The sequence below is a fragment of the Poecilia formosa genome, unplaced genomic scaffold (genome assembly GCF_000485575.1).
Source record: "Poecilia formosa unplaced genomic scaffold, Poecilia_formosa-5.1.2 Scaffold133, whole genome shotgun sequence".
Classification (NCBI taxonomy): Eukaryota; Metazoa; Chordata; class Actinopteri; order Cyprinodontiformes; family Poeciliidae; genus Poecilia; species Poecilia formosa.
Genome location: NW_006800072.1, coordinates 671,797 through 684,650, shown reverse-complemented (window position 1 = coordinate 684,650; position 12,854 = coordinate 671,797). Strand labels below are relative to the sequence as shown.

The 12,854-nt window shown below is 36.4% G+C and overlaps 1 long non-coding RNA gene across 1 annotated transcript in view; it reads right to left on the bottom strand.

Annotated features, from left to right (window-relative positions):
* Nucleotides 1-12,507, bottom strand: part of LOC103144877 (uncharacterized) — a 31,620-nt gene extending 19,113 nt beyond the window's left edge. The window contains exon 1 of the long non-coding RNA XR_476958.2: nt 12,446-12,507. This is a non-coding gene — a long non-coding RNA (uncharacterized LOC103144877). The remainder of the gene's footprint in view (nt 1-12,445) is intronic.
* Nucleotides 12,508-12,854: the final 347 nt, after the last annotated feature.

The window sequence follows — 12,854 nt, the reverse complement described above, 5'->3', positions numbered from 1 at the left end:
CTTGCTTTGTAAACTCTTTTGTTGTCAGAGGTCTTTAGTGCCTTTACATATTTGGAACTGTAGATTGGATGTCAGTGTTTGAGAAATGGGGGAATTAAAAGCTGAATAAGGCAAAATGCTGAGTAGAAGTGGAGGTGACAGGCCCGTTTGTCTTTCTTTCATTTACAGGATGCCCAATTACTTTTCATTACTCATGTAATTTGTCCTCTAACTTGGTTAAATTGGCTTGGGGAATTAAACCTTTTATTTAATTGTGTAAAGACTGAAACTTTTAGATTTTATAGAAGTTTCACACAGTTTGAGCACACAAAGAAGCTGTCATTATATTAAAATGGACTTTAAATTATTGCTTAAAATTGATTTGGTCACCTGCACAGTTAAGTTATAAAGCATTATCTCAATGTTCTTTAATGGACCGAATACAAAACAGACAGCGTGTTCTTCCGCTGCTTCCAGATTGAGAGGAACAATTTTCATAAAGTGTAATCTAACCTCAACATTCTGAGCATAAAATATATCAGGACAGAGCAGTAAACTCAGCAGAGCTTAGATTATGTCTTTTGGGCGATTCAGGTGTGTTTTGGAGAGATCTAAAACATGTAGGACAATGGAACTACTTACCTTTGAAATAAACAATATAATAGTTTCCAGGCCTTAATATGAGAAAATATAAGATCATATTACACAATGTCATGCACCAAAATAAATTACAGAACAGTACAATTTCCAATTTCCAATAGAACTATGAGCATTAAGATGCAGATTAAGGTGATGATGAACAACTAATCTGGATTAATGCCTGTTTTCATTGAGAAGACAGCTTTTCATGTTTTCATGTATGGTCACTTCTAGGAAAGCAGGCATTATTGCAGATAACTTTCCATGTGTTAATGTGATGTTTAACACAATCTGAAACAAAAAATGTTAGGACAATGTCGTGAACAGATATTGTATTGTTGTCTATCATCCAAGTGTTGGACATCCAACAAGTTTACCCAGATTTCGAGTCAGTCATCTCAATTTATCTATATAACTGCACACTCTGAACATTAACTCTAAAAACTGAGAAACTTCCTTTATTAACCAACTTTTTCAGAAACATACTGCTTCAGTTTTATTGGTTGGACAGACTTGAAGAGGCCGAGGCTTAAAACCAGCTGGGGATAATGGGACTAGCTGTAGAAAGTGAGCATTAGTTACAGTCCTTTGCCATGTAGGTTGGCAAGTTAAATATGATGAACTAACACAATGTCTGCCCTCCTTAAGTCACATCAGTTATGCAGCAGATGCTAATAAACTGGAACACATCAAATTAATACCCATGTCATGATTTATGGTTTGGAGCAGACAATTTCATGTCGATACATGTCATACAACAGTGACATTTTGCAGACCACTGTTAATACATGAATACAACTTCAAATAGGGATGGAGGAATACAGCTGGAGTATTAATCACAGTAGAGAAATCTGTCACAGCTGGTATGCATAGATATCTGTAGCACTGAATTCAAAGTTTGAAAGAATTGCAGACAATCCTTTACTTTATTTTATCTGCATAGTGGAGCAGCCTTGCAACAAGAAGATCCTCATAGAGTTAGCATGCTGCATGCATGGATTCTTTCAGGGTACTTCAGCTTGTCAAAAACATGATTTTCAGGTTAACTTGTCTGATCAGGTGTATGTGCCTGTGTGTGTGTGTGTGTGTGTGTGTGTGTGTGTGTGTGCGTGTGTGTGTGTGTTGCCCACCTATCTCACACTGACCACTAGAGACAGGAACCAGCCCTGCCTGATCCTGCAAGGACAAGAAGCTGTAACAATGGATTGATATGTTAGTTTTATGCCAGGTGATCAATGCAACATGATGCACGCCATCAAAAATGTTTAACTTTTATCTTAGTGCAAAGAATATTATCTCAAAAGTCTTTCTCTAGACTTTTTTGGTAGAAGTGAGATGGGTCTTTGTGTTGTTTTTGGCCAGCAATGATCTTTGAATAACGACTCTCACTATGGTTCATAAACCAAGTGAGCTTGAGTTTAAGGTCACAAACTGATGGAAGAAATTGGTAAAGGGGAAAATGCTTTTTCAGCACACTGTAAATAATTAAACGGCAAACATTACTACATCCTTTGTACGAATGGGAGTATATATATATATATATACACACTTTTGTCCAGAACTGCATGTGCCTTTTAAAAAGAGACTCCCTGCCATAAAGATTCTCCGTCCAATAAGTTTAAATGTGAATCAAAATACTTAAGTACTGCATTACAGGAAGTTGTGGAAGAATCCATATTGAATGTGGAAAACTTTGCAGTAACTCTGTAAAGAGCACCAAGAGCATAGAATCCCACAAGGCAAAGCTTAATGCACTGCAACTGCAACCAGATCAATAGGGCAAAACATTGAAGGTTAGAAAGGCCCGGGGGAAAATGAAAAGTTCTTTTGTATACTTTTTACAGTACATGTAGGTGCAAGCGTATCTTCAAAACTCTTGACTTCACATAATGTGTGTCCGGGTGAGCACATTTTGGCTTCATTCAAAACTAAATTGTGTTTCTGCAGTGTGTATAGCAATTAACATAATTTTCATTTGCTCAGTAACCATGACCCTCGGGCAGCTTTCTCAAGCTCCCCCTTATTTCACACACGAGACCACAATATATTACGCTGATTTATGGAAAATTGTGCAGATTTAGAAGCTAGAAAGCTCCTAAGAGCGATGTAACAGAAATGCATACATGGAAGACCCAGGTGGGATGCAGGTGTGTTTACTGTGTCAGTGAAGCTGTATTTCATATGTTTGTAATCACTTTAAAATCTGGACATTTAAAGACAACAACAAAATAGCAGCAAACATGCATAGACAGTTTTGTTGCTGCATGCCTAATTAGATGCAATGTAATCCTGCAGCTCACCTTGGGTTCCAAGCTTTTTTGAATAGAGCAAAGAGCAGGAAAAATCTGCCTGTTTTTACATCAGGTCTGGCATGAAATGCTTCACATGTATGTTAGGTATTTACTGGGAAGCAGTGCAACTTCCCAGTGGACAGACCTGCCTTCCTGACGATTTTCCTCCAAAACCTCAGATGTCAGACATAATAGTAAACTCTCGGATGACTGGGACTGTAGGATGCACCGGCAGGGATGTGGGTCTGTTGCACAGTGAGGCCTGAACAACCTGCAGCTCAATGTCACAAAGAAAAGAAGAGGCTGGCAGGGGAGAATTCAAGAGAGAAAAGAATCCTGCTGTCACTTGCCCTCATCAAAGGGATGGATTTAGCAGTGGTAGCTGAGGACTACAAGTACCAGACAGTCCACTAGGGAGATCACTGCCTCATACCCACTCAACACATTTCTAAATGAGCACGGGAGCAACTACTAACATTCTGCTGTCATAAATGAAAACAACGAACACCACAGGAGATCCTCTCTCCCAGTAACCATCAGACTACACAGCCACTATTAACTGACAAGCAGTTATTTACCTTCAACTCAGCCTGATGTTGTTATTCCTTCGTTTTGCTGTGCTATGCATATTTGCCCTGTAAAACTGACTGCTCCAACAAATCCCCTACTTCAGTGCCATTTTATCCAACATCTCCTGTCTGAGTTACTAAGCATCAGTACCGTTTACATCTCCCCTGTTTCCATACATGGTGGGTCATTAATAAAGGCAGACAAATTCAGCACTCAGTAAGAAATATTACTAAACTGTGGTGTAGTCAGGCCAGAAGGTTTTTTTTTTTTTTTTTTATCTTGAGCAATAAATGAGGTCTTGCATTTATGGTATGTTTTGCTCCAAAAGCTTTTTTATATTATTCACATTTAATAGGACTTTCAGTAAAAAGGCATTACCATCATGAATGCTTACTTTGAAATTGGCCCCCCAAACAAGCCAGATGATTCATCTTCTCTTGGCCCAGAGGAGACAAGGTTTCCAAACAAAAGATAAAAAGAAACAAATTAGATTTGTCTGTCTGCTGTACAGCTTTCTACTTTGTCTTAGTCCAGCTTGATTGAGTCACTTTTGACTTTCATTTGCCTATGTAGCACCAAACTGAGTTCGAAGACAGTAGTTTTTGGTTTTAAACTGACTTCCACAACACAATCTTAATGCAGCAATGCCTCAAATTTTGTGCAACAAGATTGATTTCTGAAAAAACTTAAATAGTAAAAATACAGTCTCGATAGAAGACTTTTTTTTACTAACTTCTCTATAATGTTAAATTCAGCATGTCAGGTTTCTGAAACAACAGGACTGGTTTGAGTCTTGGTTGGAATTTGAACAGTCTCTTCCACAAACTGTGTATTCCAGTTTTCTAACAGGTTTAAAAATATATATGTATGACATTTTGGTACACAGTTGATGTTGTTTTGTGGGGTTTTTTTTATCTAGTCCTGTCACAGATAGAGGACCAGTGACATGCTGTGCCTTGCTTCAGCTGAAACAGGTTGTTAGAAAATGAATGGATTACGATTTTGGCATCTTTGCAATCTTATTTTGTGTTTGACACAACCATGCAAACATTTTTGAGACAACAGAGAATATTGGTTTCATTGTCACTTGGCCTACATAGAGCTTCCCCATAGCAGTGAACAGAATGCCTTAACCCCGCTGTGTTCCTCATATTCAGTGCTCCAGGTCATAATGATCTGGCTTAAGTAGATCCCAATATAAATAGCTTAACTGAATCTTAAGCATGATTTTTTTAAAATATATTTTGCCTGAAGGAACAACTTGCCACTCACCACAAATTGAGTGATTTTGTCTTCTTGACATGGCAGAAAGATTGCATTTATTCTGGAGATACCACTTGTTTCTATGACGATGTTTATTGTATTATTTTTTTGTATAGGTGGCAATATTGTTAAATTTCAATCACGAGAACCTGTACTTTCCCACACTGCTTTCCCGCTCTTTCTGCCCTCTGGGACACATTCTGAGCAGGTGGCAATATTGTTCAATTTCAGTCATGAGATTCCATATGTTCCCACATTTCTAAACACCCTCATCTATAGTTCGACCTACTTGGCTGCCAAATCCAGGCAGAGTGAGGCAGAGCACTCTGCTGGAGAAGATCACACGTCTTTTCATTTTGTTGTCTTCTCCTAATAAATCTTAGATAGAACTGAAGCATTTTCACATCTTTGTGGTGTGTAATTGACTCCATGGTTGTGATTTCAACACAGTATAACTATTGGGGCAAAATGATCCAAAGGTAACATTTGTAACTGTTTTTGAACAGCTTACAAGCGAATATGAAAAAAAGGTAACATTAATTTTTTTCTCCTGAGATCAAATTAGAACAAGTCATCAAAATTTCTAGTTGAAAAGATATAAACTAGGATTTTCTTGTCCGTTTTTAAACTCAATTTCAGATTGTTATGACCCAAAGGCATAAGGAGGATTAACTGTAACTTAAGAAAAACTTTATGCACTGAAATGTATAACGTTTTTAGTGTATAACTTTATACACTAAAAAAGAAGCCCCCTTCCTTTGAGAAGAACTACTTCTCAAAGTCCTGGGACATAGTAGCCAAACCAAAGTGACAAATTAGAATGAGAAAAGAATTGCCTGTTAAGTTCTTAAGAAAATTGACAACAATAGTGGACTAACAGCATCATGAAGAAAGGAACATACCAGACAGAGAAAAAAAACAACAAAAAAAAACAGAATTTCTAAGCAGAGTTAGGTTATAAAATCACATTCAATGTACAGGAATGCAATTTCTCAGCAGGAACAAAGAAGATGGTCAAACCTGATAGGAAGATGGATAGAGCTAAATACAGGACAATCCGTGAAGAAATTCTCAGTTGTGAGAAAAGAGGTTAATGTTTCAATAAGACAACAAACCAAAACACAAACCTGGAGCGACCAAAAAATTGCTTAGATTAATGTTTTCAAGTGTTTCAGTCTTCCAGTCAATGTCAGAAAAAAATATTTGAATCTGTGGCAAAACTTGAAAATTGCTGATCAAGACACTTCAAACCAGTCTGAAAGATCTTGAGCAAATTTGCAAAGAAAAATGGGCGAAAGCTGGTAGTAACTTGCTCAAAAACCCGTTTCAATTTTGTAGGTAGTTGTACAAAATGTTGGCAGACAGGAGCTGAGTACAAATGGAATCCATGGTTTTCAGGCTTTCATTTGTAAAAACTATTTTAAAATGATAATCCTTTCCTTCTGCTGAAGATTGTGCTCTGCTTTTTGTTTGTCTGTCACATGAAATACCCAAATAACACACTGAAGCTTCTGGTTGTAATGTCACAGAGTGTAGGAGGTCCTGAATACTTTTTGCAAACTCCAATAATAACTGGTTGATAGCAAACTTCAGTAATTATTACCCTGCAAAGAAATCACAATGTCCTAACACATTTGTGTGCCTTGTAATACAGATATTCACTATGTTCTAAGGACATCTTTGCCTTATGTCTTATTAATTCTTGACTGTCAGCCAGGAAGCTACTTTCTTTTTTTTTGCTTTCAAACAGATCTTCAGTGTGGTGTAAACTCATTTTTATCAGAGGGAGCACAGAATCAAATTAGAAAATTCACAATCAATCATGGCGAATGAGGCAGTGCAACCAGCCCTACTCACAGTAGTAACAGCCTCAAAGCTATGCAAAATAAATCCATGCATTTTAGCAGCCTGCGCATGCTTCATTTCATCTCTTTGAATTATTCATTCAAATGGGCTCATATGCAGTTTAATATTCTGAGAGATGGCAGATCTTACCGAGCTTTTCTTTCCCCTTTTTATGGTGAGTTTAATGGCATCAAAAACACATTGTTATTTCATTTTTTGCACTGTGCATCTATCCCACAGAGTATCATTTTGTCATATTTTATTTTTTCCAGTTCTGTTATGCAAGTAAAAGAAATTCTGTAACAGCGATAAGTTAAATAAGATAACGTGTTCATCAAAAAAGCTCACAGAAACCGCTATTTCAATACTGACTGAAAGCAAAACACAAATACAATCTAAAAATATAAACACACTGTCTGAAACCAAGTTATACAAGCCCACACTAGAGACTCTGTGCTCAAACTAAATGAGTGCAGTTCATCTTGAAACCTCGTCATGTAAGCCTTAATTAAATGGCAGCAGAGCGTTCCGTCAAACACAAATACTCCCTGGATGCTTCTTTTAGAATAGCACAGCATTTCTTCTGCTGCTTTTCTGGGGCCTTGGAGATAGACGAGTGAAAGTTATGGACTATTTAAAATGCAAGCACATAGCCTGTGAGCTGAAACTTGCTTGCCAGATAGTTGGCAGATATTTTCAAGTTCTGGTAGGAAAACAAACAGGAAGAAAATAATGATGAGACATTCTCAAACATCAGTCTTAGGAATGATTTTGTCAAGAAACCAAACATGGAGAAATTTGCTCATGATGAGAAAATTTTATGTAACTTTCCATAGTACAAGTAGAACAGAAAATCTGCAACTCCTGTTATATTAAACCCATCCTGGTATCCAATTGCTCGCAATTACAGCAAACATAAAAAAAAATTGAGGTTTATTGAGGATTTCTAAATTGTGTCTTGTCTTGTATGTGTTTCTGTTTGCATTGTGATTTGACCATGGCTCACACATTGAAAAATCACACATTTTTTCTTTCTTTCTTTTCAGGATTTAAACTTAGGGTTTAGCTGATTTGACACTGACAGTCATCATTATATATATATATTCAGGATTTGTTTAAGTTAGTTTAAGTTTATATTTCTCCAACTATATTAATAATGTCAAACTGTGGCATGCTGACACCGACTCATTACAATACAATACTGCATTATGAAGAACATCACTATTTCTGCCAGTGGGCAACATGGAATCCTCACACATAAACGTGTAACGTTTTGCCCCAAGGAAGAAAAAAAAAATGAGTCGTTAGTCTTCACTTTCTCAGCTCTTTTGGTCAAGTTTACACCCACACACTTGTCATCCTGCCATGATGAGTAGCCCATTTTGCCTACACCTCCCTGGGCTGCCACAAATGCTGAAAAATTTCGAAGATGAAAAATAATCCGGCCTCTTCACCATTACCTTATCACATGGTCAGGGATCAGAACTCCTGAGGGCACAGACAATGATGGCAATTCTGTTTCAAGAGATGGAGGGAAAAAATATACATTCAAAACTAGCTACAGTTATAAATGATGATTCAAGTTGTACGTACTGACGAACCTCATGCACCCACGCGGTTTGACGTGGGTGCACGCGCGGTGTTCCTGCCTCAGTTGTTAGAAATGGGCTCTTTTGGTAGCATTTAAAAAAAGTTTTAGCGCAATGAAGTTCTCAAGTTTGATTCACAGGAAATAAATATAATTTTGTAATTTCAGTGCTAAGATAAAATTTTTTAATCATTGTTCTGCAATATTATCTATTAAAATTTCCAAAAGTTTGGGATTTATTTTTTTCCAACATATATGCAAATGTTTTTATGATCTAGTACTTGCAATAATCTCAGCATCAGAGGTAAAGTTTACCGTTTATTGTATTTGCCTCACAGCAGAACCTATGCATTGGTTTGCATGTGGTCACATGAAAAATGTGACCCCTTTAGTGGCCCTTTAATGCACTACTGTGAGAATTCCTCCTTACTTGGGCCCTTTTAATTTCTCCAGCTTCTAGCTCTTTGAACCAAGTGATGGTTCATTCATTAATATTTATTTCCCTTTACATCACTTTGATGGTGGAACCTTTTAAATGTTTAATTTGGTTCAGGGCCATTAAACAGTAATGCCGGAGTCTTTTAATTCTATACAAATTATGCTGCAGCTTGACTGAAGGCAAAATATGGGAACAATCTGGGTATTCTGTATAATGGTGATCTGGTTAGATAAACACCTTGTTTTATAGTACACTCAAAGTCTTATTTTGAAATTAATATTTCATGTTTTATTTTTACTGCAATTATCTCACATATAAAAGATAAACTGCAGCTAAGGGTGTGCATTTAAGTCCTAACATTCATGAGAAAACTCATGAATGCATTTTTCTGCAGCACTGCTCATCAAACAAAGAATATAGCTAACATTGCTATTGCATAACTAACTGTCAATAACTATTTTTTATAAAATCAAAATGACTTTGCTGGGTCATTTCAGCTGCATGAAACTTGCAAGCAACTAAATTCACATTGTCTGAAATCATATTGAGGTCTTACATAGTAATGGATGAACTGTACAGACAATAAGAACATGTTATGTACTTTATGCTTCAGGTACATTGGAGCCCAAAAATGGTCTGAGTTCTGTGCCATTGAGCAAAACTTTGAGTATTTAATTTAAAGACTTTAGCTATTTACAACTTCACATCATCAGCATCATGATTTAAGATATTTGAGAGTTTTTCACAACTTTAATAATATATGTCATGGAGTTATCTGCATAAACAACAGCTGTTGAATTTTTTTAATCAAAGTAGAAAATAACTTGAAACATTGAAACAGTAATGGACCTGACCTTAAGAAATTCTGCAAGAAACAGATTTTATTTACAAGAAGGTACCCTAAGAGAACACTGTCCGTTTCCAATTTATTAAATAGTTCTCTACCCGATGACTGCATGTATAGTATGTATTTCCTCAATTAAAATGTAGTTTATTATATCAAAGGCAGTAGAGAAATCTGATAATACACAATAATCAGTTATCAATTTCTCTGTGGCAATCATAAGTTATCTGAATCAAAGCAGTTTCAGTAATGCAACCTGGTCTTGATGGCATAATGATAATCTTAAAATTATTTTCAAAAAAATAACTTTGTATTTCTTAATACAAAGTGGTGTATTTTCCATGGAAACATGGAAAATACACCACTGTTTCCATGATTTTACTTATTGCAGGTAAAAGACTATTTAGATGAGTATTTGGAGCAGGAGAAGGAATACTTGTGATCTTTGGGAACAGTATTATCTTTGCTATTTCTCATGCTGCTGGAAATTCTCCATTCTCCAAACTCAAATTAAACACATGACAAATAGGATGTTATAAGTATATTTTCTACAGTTTTTAACAACTTTACATTCAGAATATTAAGCCCAGCTTGTTTACTTTTGTTTGACAATATGTTTTCAACAGAACTTATAGTAACTTTATGAAAAAGAAATATACGCTTTTGTTATTATGACAAAACTGATCAATGTTTGAATCATTTTGTCAGCTTTGTTAAAATGCTGAAAGAAAATAGAGTTGTTCCAATGATGGACTACTGAGGTACTCCCCAGATTGTCCTGAAAGAAAATGGCAGACAAATAACAAACACACTAATAAATATATAAAGTAGTGTAAACATTGTACCAGAAAAGGCAATGCAATAAACCGATCAGCAACAATCTTTAATAAAACATTGAAAAGAAGAAAGGGAAGTTTGGCTCAAAACTATCTGAGAGAAGAACTTTTCCACAGAGGGGAAATGGATGCCGTTTTAAAATAACGACAAACAGAACCAGAAAGGAATAAAGAATTGATTCAAGACAAAGTGTCGTCAGTCATCAAACTGTTCTGGCTGATTATAAGGGAAGGACAGAACATAACATATTATTATATTGTATGATTATATAATAACTATTTAAATGCTTGTGATAAAGTTATGCTTTATGGTTCCTTGTAATTTGGACATCACACAATGCAGGTATGAAATATCCCAGTGAAAAATCAACTAGCTATTGTTCTGTTGATGTGTAGTGCATCATTATAAAGGGCTCAGCTGGTGTATGAGCTGGAAATCCATGTTCGCTGATTATACAGAGGTGATGATGAGACTCTTAAAGGATGCTTATAAACTATAACAATTTAATGCATTGATAATAAAAACACTTTAAAAGATCATCAGTTAGAGTGTGTGCATAAAATAAGTTTATAGATCCAATTTATTTGGTTGTTAATCGTAAAGTCATAAGAGCTTATTTTTAAATGTAGTTTTATTGGCCACTGGTTTAGAAGATGTTTATACATCTTCTTTATTTTGGATACTGCAAATGCACATACAGTTACAGATGATAAATGCTTCCCACCTTTATTTTCACACAGTAGTGTTTACGTTGTCACTGCTGGAAGCAAGTCATTTAAAAGAGATGGATAAAATGGGACTTGAGCAGAACCCCAACATGTATGTCCTGAAGCAACGCAGCTGAGAAAAACGAGGCGCAGAAATCACATAAGCAGGAATCACAATCTACCAGAGGAACGCAGCGGTGGCCAGCGCTGTCCCTTCATACTATGTGCAGGAATGTTTACATGATATTACTCATTATGCTCATTTATATTATTAAAATAATTTTCTAATCCAAAGATTTGACTTCAATTCTCTCACATATGTGTTTACAGATGCCATACACAAAATAGGGAAATATTTAGACAATCAGAAAGCAACAGAGGACAATGTGTTTTTAAAAAAAAAAACATTATAATTTGCTCATTTCAAAAAAAAAGGAAGGTTTTTTTTTGTTGGCCTGGAAAATCCAGCATTATCTTGCACTAACAGAAGCATTCGCCACCTGCTGAAAGAAGAGCCATTTTTTGTCTTCTGGACTCTTTAGATAAACTTGCTCCAGGACCACCAATAGATTTTTGCACCAGATGGAGGCTCATAATAGAGACATTTTCACATCAAGGTCGACTGACAGAAATTGCACTGCCCAGTCAGTGTCCAACTTCAGTTGCCTTTCAGGGTTTTTGCTCATTTATCCCCATCTCTTGGGTTTACACAATAATAATTTACCACAATTTCCTCTAGTTTCACTTGTAGCTGTGGGAAATAATGTTTGTGTAACTATTTCATTTTTTTTCATGCAACAAACACATTTTTAGACAAAGCCATGGCAGGAATTTCAGACATATTTCTCCGTTTTCCACTTAAAAGCTGGAAAACATCTTTTCCAGTTGATAGTTCAAATGAATAATTTCAACAGACGTCATGTACTTTATTTTGCTATACTCACATGCTCACTTGTAAACGTGACCTGAAAAAAAATTTTATCCCCAAATTTTATTTGATTTCTATTGCGGTTTACATGACAAAAAGTAAACAATGCCACATAATAATTTATGGCCTTTTTAAATATATCTTAAGTCTACAATAGAATACAACTATTTCCATCTTTCTGAGCCTTACTCTCCTGTAAGGAGACTACATAGCACTCACTGCCTGAGAACTGAATTTTAGGAAACTAATCATCACAAAAATTACAGCAACACTTATGCTAAAAAAACTAAAACCTGTCTGACTCTCCTGGATCCCCCGTTTTGCTCTCCCGTGGGCCTCCTACGTCTGCCTCTTAAATAGAAATCAATAACTCTTTGGAAAAATCTAGCAGTTTGACCCTGATTGGTTGGCCTGGAAAAATGATTCATAATAAATTGCCTGGTGGCTCGCATCTTGGGTCCTGAAATATCTTGGGTCCTGAAATGGCTGGAGAACTGGATCAGGTTCTTGCTTACCATTAGCGGCTGGCACTGGAGGAGAGGAATTTCCTTCACCGATACCTAGCGTTAGCTAGCTTTGTTCGAGCTGCATCGGCGGCATTCGGTCAAGCTCGGTGAAGCTACGTCACTCGACTTTGGATCTTAGATAGATGACTGTTTCTTCTTATTTTCTTTTTTTTTCGTCTCCCTCTCTACTCCTGGAAGTGGTAATCATCGTCAGTTGCCTACCCAGCAGCTACCGGCGTGTTTCCAGCGTGCTACGTGTCTTAAACCGGAAGTGCGACCTATATCATTAGCTCGAATGCGCATGTGCTGAAGATTCCAGGCTGTGCCGATTATTAAACGCGAGCCGCTATTTAAAGATTTTAACTCATGACCACAAGTGACGCGATGCCTGGATCAGAAACATACCTAAATCCATATG